Below are 12500 nucleotides of genomic sequence, written 5' to 3'. Positions count from 1 at the left end.
ATTAAAAGCAATCTCATTTTACCTGCATAAATATTAGCTGTAAATATTACTCCTTTCAAATATCAGTACCAAATGATAAATATATAAATATGAGCTGGAGTAAACAAAAGTATAATAAAATCAAATCAAACGAGGATATAGTTTCAGTCATGCAGGTCACTACCACACACACACACACACACACACACACACACACACACACACACACACACACAAATATATTAATGATAATCTTACAAAATATCCACAGATCTCTATTCATTCTTTTCCATCTCTATCATTCTCTCCTCCTCCTCCTCTACTCCTTCTTCTGTCGCTTCCTTTGTCATTCTTTTCTATTCACAAAATCGATGCACCGAGAGAGAGAGAGAGAGAGAGAGAGAGAGAGAGAGAGAGAGAGAGAGAGAGAGAGAGAGAGAGAGAGAGAGAGAGAGAGAGAGAGAGAGAGAGAGAAAAAAATAATCTCTCTCACAGTATCGTCCGGGAGATTAATGTCTTACCTGTCTCAAGCAAGTCATTTGTCCTCCATTATTATACCTGAGCTCATCCGTCATCCTCGTCCGCCTCTCTCATTCCCCCTCTCCCTCTCCTCTCACTCCCCACTCTCCCTTGCTACTCTGCTTCTCCTACTAGTCCGTGCTCTCTTCCTTTCTTGTTCTGTCTTCACTTTTTCTCTCCTCTTATTATTTTTCTTCTTTCTCTCACTCTTCTCCTTTTCTCTCCTGTTCCAGTTTGCCTCCTTTATTAACTCCCATTCTTGGTTTATCTATATCTCTCTCTTCTTCTATATTTTTACCTAGTCTTTCTTTTCTAACTCTCCTTCTCTTGTTTACCTTCCTTAACTATTTCTCCTCCTTTCCCATCCTCTATCTACACACGTCTCTGCTCCAGCCTTCCTTTACTTACCTCCTCTCTCTCTCTCTCTCTTCCTCTTTTGCTCTCCTCCTCTCTCTCTCTCTCCCTTTACTTATCTCTCCCCTCCCTCCTCCCCTCTCAGCCCCGCAGCGCTGCCTCCCTAAAATACCTGGAATAATAAGAGCGAGGCGTCACTAATGTTGCTTCTGACGCTCACACCTCGCAGAGAGCTCGATAACCAGCTTGAGTTTATACCCGGGAAGGGGAGGAGGAGGAGCAGCGGCAGGGGGAGGAAGAGGAGGTAGTGGTTTGCGGTGAGAGGTGTGGTAGAAAAAGAGCAAGGAGGAGCAGGAGGAGGAGGAGGAGGAGGAGGAGGAGGAGGAGGAGGAGGAGGAGGAGGAGGAGGAAGAAGAGGAGGAGGATCCAAGCGTTGTGTCCGTGCGGTATTTTGTCATTGGTTGTGGTTTTGTTTGTGCCTAGCGCGAGACAGCGGGCGGAAGACGGTGGGTCGCTGCTGCCGCGCCGCCTCCTCCTCCTCCGCCGCCGCCGCCGCCGCCGCCGCTCAATAAGAGACTCAGCCATACGTGCAAAAATATTGATTAGCGTCTGTAATTGGCTCCCGGCGGCCCAGGTGTGAAGTAAGGCGGCCGCTGATTGGCGGAGAACGCGTCTGCGCCTCCTGGGCCGCCGCCGCCACCAGTAAGTGCGGAAAAATCTGATGCGCCCTCAAATTTCTCTCTGATTTCCTCCTGTCCAACGCGGGCGGCGCAGGAGGAGCCGCCATGAATTTTAAGAGGATATTATCGCCGCTGTTACTCCACGGCGTCAAAATGGTGGAGCGTGGCGCTGACGGGCGGTGTCCTCCTGGGGTGGGACACCGGGACACCGGGGCTTTGCGTGTCCCCGGTGGCCTCGCGTGTCCGCGCCTCGTCACGTCCTGGCCGCGTCACGAGAGCACGTGGTGCCCCGCGAGGCCCAGGTGGCCTGGGCGGGGGCGTCACCTGTCTATTTGTCAACGTACTGTGCTGCTAATGCTCTCTCTCTGTCTGCCTACCCCACCCCCCTTTCTCTCTCTCTCTCTCTCTCTCTCTCTCTCTCTCTCTCTCTCTCTCTCTCTCTCTCTCTCTCTTACACACATGAGGAAATCCAGCCCATCTCTTAAAACAACAACTGCAACAGAACAAACCCAACAGCAACACCAGCACACACCACTTAGAGACGAGAGAGAGAGAGAGAGAGAGAGAGAGAGAGAGAGAGAGAGAGAGAGAGAGAGAGAGAGAGAGAGAGAGAGAGAGAAACACCTCGGCAACAAGAACAGGAGAAACAGAGATAGAAAATGACACAAACCAAACTCACCACCACCACCACCACCACCACCAGTACCTAACCTAAGCGACACCTGAGCTCTCGCGGGGGATCGAATGCAATAAAGTGGCGGGGAGTTGGGAGTTACGGGCGGCCAGTATGTTAATACGAGGCGGTATATACCAGTGGGCGGATGTATGAGTGGCGCTATTTCAGTTCCGGGTGTTAAGGGCGAGGAGCAAAGGAGGAGGACAGGAGGAGGACAGGAGGAATAAGTCTCGCCAAAGTGAACATTAGCAGCGGCCCGTTCTCGCCCCTTCCGCAGGTAATACGTTAAGGTTAATTAGAGTAGGCGACCTTGAGTTATACCTGCGTCTCCTCCTCCTCCTCCTCTCGCTCCTCCTCCTCCTCCTCCTCCTGTTGCCGAGTTATGACGTGGAAGAGGAAAGGGAATGTGCAAGTAGTGATTGGAAGGGAAATTAAGTTTTGTTGAGTGGTGTAACGAGTAAGGTTTGGAAGACGTGATGGACTGTGTGACTGTGTGTGTGTGTGTGTGTGTGTGTGTGTGTGTGTGTGACTTGGGATTTGCGAGATGGGAGTAAAAGAAGATTATTTTCAGAGAGAGAGAGAGAGAGAGAGAGAGAGAGAGGTACGGAAACAGACAGAGAATATGTATAAAAGATAGATACCTAGATAGATAAATAAATAGATAAATAAATGAATAAATAAATAAACAGCGCTTCCATCATATAACTTAATTTAAAATAATGATCGAGAGGAATGATTTAATCAGTCTCATTAATTCTAACTAATTAGATGGAATATATAATTGGTGTTTTTATTATTGGCGTTCATGGCAGCTTGGAGGGGACACAGTATAGAGAGGACGGGATAAAAAAAAAAAAAAGAATAAGGATAAGCGTCTCGAAATTACAATCCTTTATTTTCAGAGCTACTGGAAATTTGGCCCCAGTTACCTAAGAGAAGCACTAGCCGGGGGATCGAACCGTGAAAGAGACAACACAGACAAGTTCTTTACCAGTGAGCCATAATGGTCACTAGACTTACTACATTAATTGTTTTCTTCTTTCCTCAATTTTTTCTTTCTTTTAATCTGTCTGGCATATTTATCTATTTTTTTTTATCTATTTATTGTTGTTTTATATGTAGTTACCCTCTCTCTCTCTCTCTCTCTCTCTCTCTCTCTCTCTCTCTCTCTCTCTCTCTCTCAAGTACCCAATACAAAACCATTACAGACTACTTGAAAAAAGAAAGTGCTATTAGAAGATCAAAAAGTGCTCCAGTCTGACTAATTGACGAGCAGGTCTATGAAGTATTCTCCCAGCTAATAGAATAGTGTAGGTACGTTTGACTCACAGGTAATGCAGCTCTCTCTCTCTCTCTCTCTCTCTCTCTCTCTCTCTCTCTCTCTCTGTCAGTTTGTTTGTTAGTTAGTTTGTTTGTCTGTTCGTTTGTTAATTCGTCAGTCAGTTAATTAGTTAGTTAGGTAGGTAGGTGGTTAGTTGGTGAGTTTGTTTGTGTGTGTGTGTGTGTGTGTGTGTGTGTGTGTGTGTGTGTGTGTGTGTGTACCCATTCTGACCGCCTCTCGTGGTACAAATATACAAACAAACAAGTACAAACAAGAAAAGAAGCGAACAACTAGACAACACATCAAGGAATCCCAAACACCAACACAACAACGTGGCCCAAGCAACTCAAGAGCCTAGAAACAACACAGGAACTTCCCCCAAAGCGAGAAGCAACACTGAAGTCTCCCCAGAGTCGTGTTGTGAGATTTAAGTGACCATTGATACCTTGGCGTGGAAGAAAACGAAAGACAGGGAGATGGATGGCGCGGCAGAAGGGAAGAGAGGAGAGTGCAGAGACGTGTAGAGACAGGAATGGTTACTGCTGGTGTGAAAATAGGAAAGTAATAGAAAATAAGAGTAAGGCTAAGCGAATGACTTTTTTTTTCTTTTTTGTTGTTGTTTTTCTCTTTAACTAGTAAATAAAGATGTACTGAATTAGTGAGATGCGTTTGGTGGGAAAGAATGTCACGTAAAGCTACTTATTTTTTTTGCGTAGAGAATTGCATTACTTGTCTAGTTTATTTTCCTGTTTGTCTTCGTAAATTAACTCTTTCTATACTGCTCTTTTTCTTCATACTATTCATTTTTTTTTTTGTGGGGTAGACATTCAGTTATTTATACACAAACTTCATTTTCTTACTCTTTCCTGCTCTTTTCTTTATACACCCACGACTACTTCGTATTTCAAACATCTGGCAAGGCATTTTTCTCGTAACTTTCTTTCCTAACGCTTCACAAAATGCCTCAGGATTGAAGAAGGATAAATGTAGACAGAAAAAGAAAAAAAGAGAAAAAAGGAAAAGAAAATCTTCAGAAGACCTCTTAGTTGTCGTAATTTCTGCTCATAACCCATCCTAAGTTATCTCCTCTTCCTGTAATAGACAAAAAAAAAAAAAAAATAATAATAAATAAATAAATAAATAAATAAAGTGCTGAAAAAAGAAAATACTAAAAGAAAAAAAAACAGTGGAGAACAAATTTCTTTTACTCTTTTTAAGCCCTCGAGTCTTTGTTTCATATAAAAAAGGACACAAAAGAAACAAAAATTATAATACTGAAAAAAAAACACATAGACCAAATTTTCCTACATTTTCCAACCCTTAAGTCTTTGTTCCGTCTAAAAAAAGAGACAGAAAAGCCAAAAAAAATAAAATAAATAAATAAATAAAAATAAAAATAAATAATAAAAAAAATAAACAGATAAAAGGTAATAAGAAAAAAATAATAATAAAATGAGGACGTAAAAAAAGACCCTTGAGGAACACCTAGTTCGAGAAGCCACCTGGCGGAGGTCTATAAAGTCACCTGGTAGGACGTTCCTTACTTCGACGCAGCTCCTTAGAGATTTCACTCGCTCGTTTTCTCGCACTAAATCTCTCAGAGGGAATAAAACAGATAACGCGGGTCAAGGGACAGTTGTTAGACGCGATAAGTGGGCTGCGGGAGGCGTGGTGGTTGTGTTGGTGGTGGTGGTAATGGTGGTGATGGCAGGGGCGGGGAAGGGGATGGTAGGGGTAATGGTGGGAATGGGATGACTGGATGGAGGGAGTTATTTCTATTAGTGAGGGGCCTGAAGGAGTTAGAGGAAGGTACGAGAGTAATGGTGGTGGTGATGGTGGTGGTGGTGATGATGGTGGTGGTCCCGTGGTCGAGTTAGTGTGGTAATGGTGGCGGCGATGGTGGTGTGTCTATCAAATGGGTAAGGGTAATGATTTTTTTTGCGCAAGAAGAAAAAAGTGAAGGAAAAAGTAGGGATAACAATAGTAGTAGTAGTAGTAGTAATAGTAGTAGTAAAAGTAATATCATACGAATAAAAGATAGATCTTACAAAAACACTGGAACATCACGAACCACATTACAGACAATTACAACGACAACAAACAGCAGCACACCCTCCACTTCTTCTTAGGCACCTTAGCTACACACGTCAACACCAACAAGCAGAAAACATCAGTAAATTTTGCAATGGTATCACGAGGATTTCCATAAACGTCGAGAGGAATTAATTACAGGTGATATTACAGGTGCTAATATCAAGTACATGCCGTGACCTGTACAGTATAATGTGTATGTGAGAGTTAAGGGCGTTACTCGATGATGTAACTTAATAAACACAAGAATATATGAAAATAGGAAAAACTTGACTGTGATAGGCCATGTTGACTCCTCTCTTTGACTTCTTTTTTTTTTTTTGCTTTTATCAAGGACATCACTAGATATCACAGAAAACTTTTGTGGGCTAATCTTGTGAGAGTTCGCATTGTTTATATTATGTCTTAAAACAACAGAGAACAGAGAGAGAGAGAGAGAGAGAGAGAGAGAGAGAGAGAGAGAGAGAGAGAGAGAGAGAGAGAGAGAGAGAGAGAGAGAAACTGAGACTCGCATCTGATCATCAAAATTCTCCTCTGTCTTTGCGGCCAGACACTGACTTCGAAAACATGAACTCGAAGGAGGAAAATGGGAAAAAAGAAAATAGAAAACTTGACGCTAACCTGACATTTGGACGTGTTTCAGGTGCGCAGGTTTATGGCGCAAGATTACTTTAATGAGGGACACTAGGCCGCGCAACACACGAGGTCCTAGAGGCGAAAATAGGCGGCGGTGAAAAGTGAAGAAGGAAAAGTGAACGAGTAGTAGTAGTAGTAGTAGTAATAGGTTGGGAGGGACAAGGATGAGCATTTACGAGGAGGAGAGGAGGAGGAGGAAGAGGAGGAGGAGGAGGAGGAGAAAGGAGGAAAAGTGTGACATCAGCATTACTTAAGGACAGAAATGGTTTTGCAATAAGAGAGAGAGAGAGAGAGAGAGAGAGAGAGAGAGAGAGAGAGAGAGAGAGAGAGAGAGAGAGAGAGAGAGAGAGAGAGAGAGAGAGATGCATACATACAGACAGACAGAATAAATAAAAGAGTAATATAAAGTAGATTCCCAGAAGGAGAGGAAGAAAAAGAAACGAGATAAAAAAAAAAGGACAGAATAAAAGAAAAAAGATAAACATACACACTAAAGAGGAAAGAATCACATAAACAAACAGAAACAAACAATGAGAGAGAGAGAGAGAGAGAGAGAGAGAGAGAGAGAGAGAGAGAGAGAGAGAGAGAGAGAGAGAGAGAGAGAGACAAGACACCGAGAACAGCAAGCCGGCCGGTGGAGCGAGAGGGAGACAGGACTGAGAGAGAGAGCGAGGGAGGGAGAGGGAGGGAGGAAGAGAGAGAGCGGGCGGGAGCGAGAGTGAGAGGAGGGAGAGGAAGGCTGTGTGGGTGGTCTCTGCTTGGGTGAGTGATGAATAGTGTGATAATTGTCGGTAATCACGCCACGGAACAAGGGCGTAACACACTGGTAAGAGAACACGTCGCTCTCACCCTTCGGACGCAGTGTATAAGGTTGAGAGTACAGTGGAGGGCAGTGGAGGGGATAAGAGCTGAGTCTGGCGATCAATGTTGCAGGGCATATTGAAGAAAACCCTATCAACGAAGGGGATAATTTAATAATAACCTTTGAAGTGAAAATTTGCTAACACCGCTAACTCGTCTCTACATCCTTCCTGTCTCCTCTTCTGCCACTTCTTACTCTTCTCCTCCTCCTCCTCCTCCTCCTCGTCTGTCCTCTGCCGCCGCCTCTTCCTCCTGTACCTCCTCATCAGTTATTTTTTTTTTTTTATCCTTCCTCTTCCTCCTCCTCCCCGCCTGTACTCCCTCCTCCTCTTAGGTTTTATTGGGTAGTAATGACTCTCTTCCTCTCCTGTTCTTCTCTCCGATTAACGCTTCGTACATTATATCATCACAATCATCACAGTCATCATAAGCTATTGATCGCACCACCACCATCACCACTACACCCACAACAAACACAACCTCTACAACAACTACCACCATCACCACCACAACTACAGCAAACATAGCAACTACTACTACCACCACCACACCACCACCACCGCCACCACCACCGCAATCTAATGACCACAACAGAAACAACGAACGAAATGTATAAATCTATTACCATTCCGATATGATCATGACCCCTCCGCCGCCCTGCCCTGCCATCCACGCCCTTACGCCCCCTGCCACTAAGGGCGCCATTGCCTTCCTTCGGTCCCTCCTCGATGCGACCCTCCGGCGCCGCTAAATTCACCCTAATACACGGATACCTAAGGGTGGTTTTCCAGATTGTGTGTGTTGTGTTCTCTACTTACCCCCCGTGAACAGGACAGTACATTAATTGAATATTAGAACTGGTTGACATTAGTCTGAGCTGCCCTCCTCCTCCTCCTCCTCCTCCTCCTCCTGGTCCGGTCCCTTCATCCTTCTTCCGTCCCTGCCTCACCCCCCTCCTCCATCCGTACTCGCATTCTTCGCCAGCCAAGTTTATTACTGGCTACTTTTCTTCCTACCGGACGCCCAACCGGACTGGAGTTTTGTTCCGGCCGCCCTAACCGGATCCGGACTGTACTCGTGTTCTGAGGTGTTGGTTTGCCCGATACGTGATAAGATGTGGTTTTGTTGGTTTTTTGTACGGTTTTGTGTTTCTCGTCCGGTTCTGTTGCGGTTATCTGGATTGATGTTCCCTTATCCTGAATTTGTATGATATGAAACTGATCCGGATGTTTTACGAAAATAAGGCGGAAATAAGCAAGTTTTTTAAGGTAAATCGGAAAATGCGTCTGAAAAGCTCCCATGATAATTAAATAAAATACGGAAATGCAAGAAATAAATGTAGAAGGAGTAAATCTCATTAAAAAAGAACAATAAACATGTGTCCTAAAAAAAAAATACAAAGGGAAGAGAAATAGAGCGAGGAAAAAAATAAAACAAAAAGGAAGAAAAGAAAACTGAAATCATACAAAACTGAAGCAAAACCACAAGAAAATAAAAAAAAAAGAAAAAACACACAAACCAGACAACTTAAAAACCTTCCAGTGAAAAAAAAAAAGAAATAATAAAAAAATCTAAATATAACAAAATAAAAAAAAATAAATAAAATAAAAATCACAGTTCTATGAAAAATCACATCAATTAGACATCAATGGACGGAGCATGACAGGGGCGAGCCGAGTAACTCCCCTAGTGAGCCGAATAGAGCGAGGGCGGCCCGAAGTCTCCCGCGTCGGTACATTAAATGACTGCACGCTTGTTACCATTCTAAGGGAGACAATAAAACAATAATAATCCTTTTTGGTTCACGCTGGTAGACAGATTCCTCTCTCTCTCTCTCTCTCTCTCTCTCTCTGACCACCTCGTCCTCCTCCTCCTCCTCCTCCTCCTACAGCTCCTCCTCTTTTCCTCCTTCGTTGTCTTCTTTCCCTTTCGCTTAATTATCTCTTCCTCTTCTGATTTCCATCCGTTCACTTCAGTTCATATTTTCCTAGCCAGTTTATTTTTTTTTCATTATTTTTTTCCTTCTCTGTTTTCCCTCTTTTTTTTCTTTGAAGCTCTATGCTGCAACTTCCATTCTCTCTCTCTCTCTCTCTCTCTCTCTCTCTCTCTCTCTGTACAGTAGTTTATTTTTTCCGTTACCTATTTCTCTCTCTCTCTCTCTCTCTCTCTCTCTCTCTCTGTACAGTAGTTTATTTTTTCCGTTACCTATCTCTCTCTCTCTCTCTCTCTCTCTCTCTCTCTCTCTCTCTCTCTCTCTCTCTATTATCTTTCCTTCATCTTAAGGTTATTCTTATTTGTTCAGCTTTTTTTCCTATCCTTCATTCAACGTACGAAAGAATGATAATGACAACAACAACATAGGAAGCACATGTTCCTTCTGTCAGTTTAAATTTGGCAGTGTATAATTTTGAGTTATTTTTTTGGTTTTGCCTTTCTTGGTAACCTTCCGGGAGTAAATTTTTGTATATATGACGTGATTGTTGTTATTATCGCTATTATTATTATTATTATTATTATTATTATTATTATTATTATTATTATTATTATTATTATTATTATTGTTATTATCATTAATAGTAGTAGTAGTAGTAGTAGTAGTAATAGTAGTAGTAGTAATTCCTTGAAAGAGAAAGAGAGAGAGAGAGAGAGAGAGAGAGAGAGAGAGAGAGAGAGAGAGAGAGAGAGAGAGAGAGAGAGAGAGAGAGAGAGAGAGAATCAATCAGCCATCCAAACGAAACAAACAAACAGGCAAACAGACTGCCAACCAACAAGACAGACAGATTGACAGACACACAGACAGACAAACATAATCTATAAAGAATCAGCTCAGCCTTGACCTCGTTCCTGAGCGTGTCAAATCCCTCAAACCCGTGATCTGGCGTGTGACCTGGGCAAATTTCACGGGTCAGGGCGTCACACTGACCTGTCTGTCTAACCAAGAGTGACCCTCGCCCCTCCACAGGCCCCTCTGACCTTGCTTGACCCATAAATTTCACGCGGGGTCAATATTGTGACCTCCACCTTCGCCTGACCTGCCTTGTCTGTTTCCTGAGATCTTCCAGGGAAAAATGCGGAAAAATGGGCAGAAAATTTAAACAAGAGGGAAAATTTGCGTGTTCAGAAGGAGAAAAAGATGAAAAAAAGAGGAAAATGGAGGTAGATGAGTAATAATGAATGAAATATAATGAAAGACAAAGACAAATGATAGAGCAAAGGCCAGTACAATGTGTGGAGGTGGCTACAGAACAAGGAAATATGTCTGAGTGGTTAGTAATTAAGGAAAGATGTAACAAATAATAAGAAAAGGGTTGAGCTCCAAGTAAGAAAATATATGAAAACACATACATTTTCTTCTACACAACTAAAACCAATAACCAAAACACTTCCTTTCCTGGTGTTGTTAAGTAGCCAGACGTATATGGCATTTTAAGTTCTGGGCAAAAGAATACATTAAAACACATACATTTTCTACCATTAGCAGTGGCATGACAACACTAACAATGCCATCACCAAAACACTCCCTTCCTGGTTGCCTTCCCTTCTTAACCAAACAAAATTATCTGTATTTTAAGTTCTAGGTCAAAGAATACATTAAAACACCTACACTTTCTCCCACTATTAGTAGCCCCATGACCACCAAAACCAACAGTCCCATCACCAGAACACCAGAACAGCGCCCTTCCCTCCCTGCGGCGCCGTCCCGTCTTCCAAAACGTACCCAGCCAATCTATACTTAATCCGAAGGGACGAGGGAGCGAGAGGGAGTGAACGCGCGCAAACATGAACGGATCTCTGGAGGCAATTTCGCAAGCAATCAGGGTCCGAGATTGCTCCTCCTTGAAGTGTCTCATTCGCGCAGCATCGAGGAAGCTGTTAGTGTGTCCGTGCGTGCGCCAAGGTCACGCACGGACGCACAAACGGCGGGCACGGAGGCATAATCCATTTCAGCTTCCGCTCGTTCGATTAGAGAGAGAAATTTCGGTGAGATGGTGTGTTCGGCGTGTTGTGTGTGTGTGTGTGTGTGTGTGTGTGTGTGTGTGTGTGTGTGTGTGTGTGTGTGTGTGTGGTTACGATTTCCAGACAAGAGCAACACGGTGTAAAAAATGTAAGAAAATAATGATGATAACAATGAAAATCTATTAAGAACCGGAAAGAAGATAGCAATTACGGGGATAAATAAAGACGAGAAGTGAGAATTAGCAAGGTCAATGTAGCAGGTGGGTGAGTGCTTGTCTTGTTAGCGTTGTGGCAACAATGGCGGCCAGTTATGTTATTTCATCAGGATGTTGCTTTTCCATCACTTCCTCCTCCTCCTCCTCCTCCTTCTTCTCCACCTCCTTCACCACTTCCTCCTTCCCACCTTTTTTTTTTTTTTTTTTTCCTGTGAATCTTCTTTGTTGTTATTGTTCTACTTCTTCTTCCTCTTCTTCTTCTCTAAAAATCTTCTCTTCCTATTTTTTTTTTTACTTATTCATTTTCTTTCTCGTTCTCCTCTTCTTTTAATATTCTATTTTCTTCTTCCCTCTCCGTCTTCTTTAAAACATCCCCATTTTTCTCTTCCTCTCTTTAATTATGAGTGTTTTCCTTGACACTCACTTTCCCCCTTTCTCTGCAAATTCTCTCTTCTACGATAATTTTCTTTTTTACCTTCCCCTCCATCTACAAACCTTCTCCTCGCCATCCTACTCCTCCAATACCTAGAGCACCAACATCACCATCGCCAAAGTACTCCAACTCCACAACAACAACAACAACAACAACAACAAGTTCTTACTAACCTTATGTTCACTTGCAATGTAACGCCGCCTCTTCCATATCACTAGAGCCTCTTTGGTAACAGTCGGTAGAGGGCACTGCAGCCTCCCTCCTTCCTTCGCTCCTTCCCTTCCTTCCTTCCTTCCCTCCCTCCCTCTCTCCAAGCTGCGGCGGCGGCTGGAACAGAAACAGAATGATCATCAAGAACAATAACAACACTACGTTTGGGTAACTATTGCAACTATGTAGATTAGATAGCATTGTTTAAGGGGTTTGCAGAGCTGATAAACTCGTCCCGGGGCCTGCAGGGGGGGTAGGACAAAGAGAGAGAGAGAGAGAGAGAGAGAGAGAGAGAGAGAGAGAGAGAGAGAGAGAGAGAGAGAGAGAGAGTATGCAAGCGTTCAAACTCTGTCAAGGCGGAGGAGGAGTAAGTGGATGAGAACGAGAGAAGAGAGAAAGGAAAGAGGAGGAGGAGGAGGAGGAGGAGGAGGATGGGGGAAGAAGGTGTGCCCAGATAGATATCCAGACCTTATAAATATTCCCTTTTAACTCAAGTGTGCACAAAAAAAAAAAAAGAAAAAAAAAGGAAGAAGAATAATATATTAATTTCACGTAAGCAAAATTCAAC

General features: G+C 43.2%; 1 protein-coding gene across 2 annotated transcripts in view; it reads right to left on the bottom strand.

Moving 5' to 3' along the window:
- LOC135115936 (uncharacterized) overlaps nucleotides 1-11910 on the bottom strand; it is a 186746-nt gene extending 174836 nt beyond the window's left edge. For both annotated transcript variants that reach the window (XR_010276110.1, XR_010276111.1), the window contains exon 1: nucleotides 11896-11910. The gene's annotated coding sequence lies outside the window, so the exon portion shown is untranslated. The remainder of the gene's footprint in view (nucleotides 1-11895) is intronic.
- Between the last annotated feature and the right edge of the window lie 590 nt (nucleotides 11911-12500).

Source organism: Scylla paramamosain, chromosome 30, assembly GCF_035594125.1.
Source record: "Scylla paramamosain isolate STU-SP2022 chromosome 30, ASM3559412v1, whole genome shotgun sequence".
Lineage (NCBI taxonomy): Eukaryota > Metazoa > Arthropoda > Malacostraca > Decapoda > Portunidae > Scylla > Scylla paramamosain.
The sequence above is the reverse complement of the archived record's forward strand: the minus strand, read 5'-3'. Positions and strand labels throughout refer to the sequence as shown.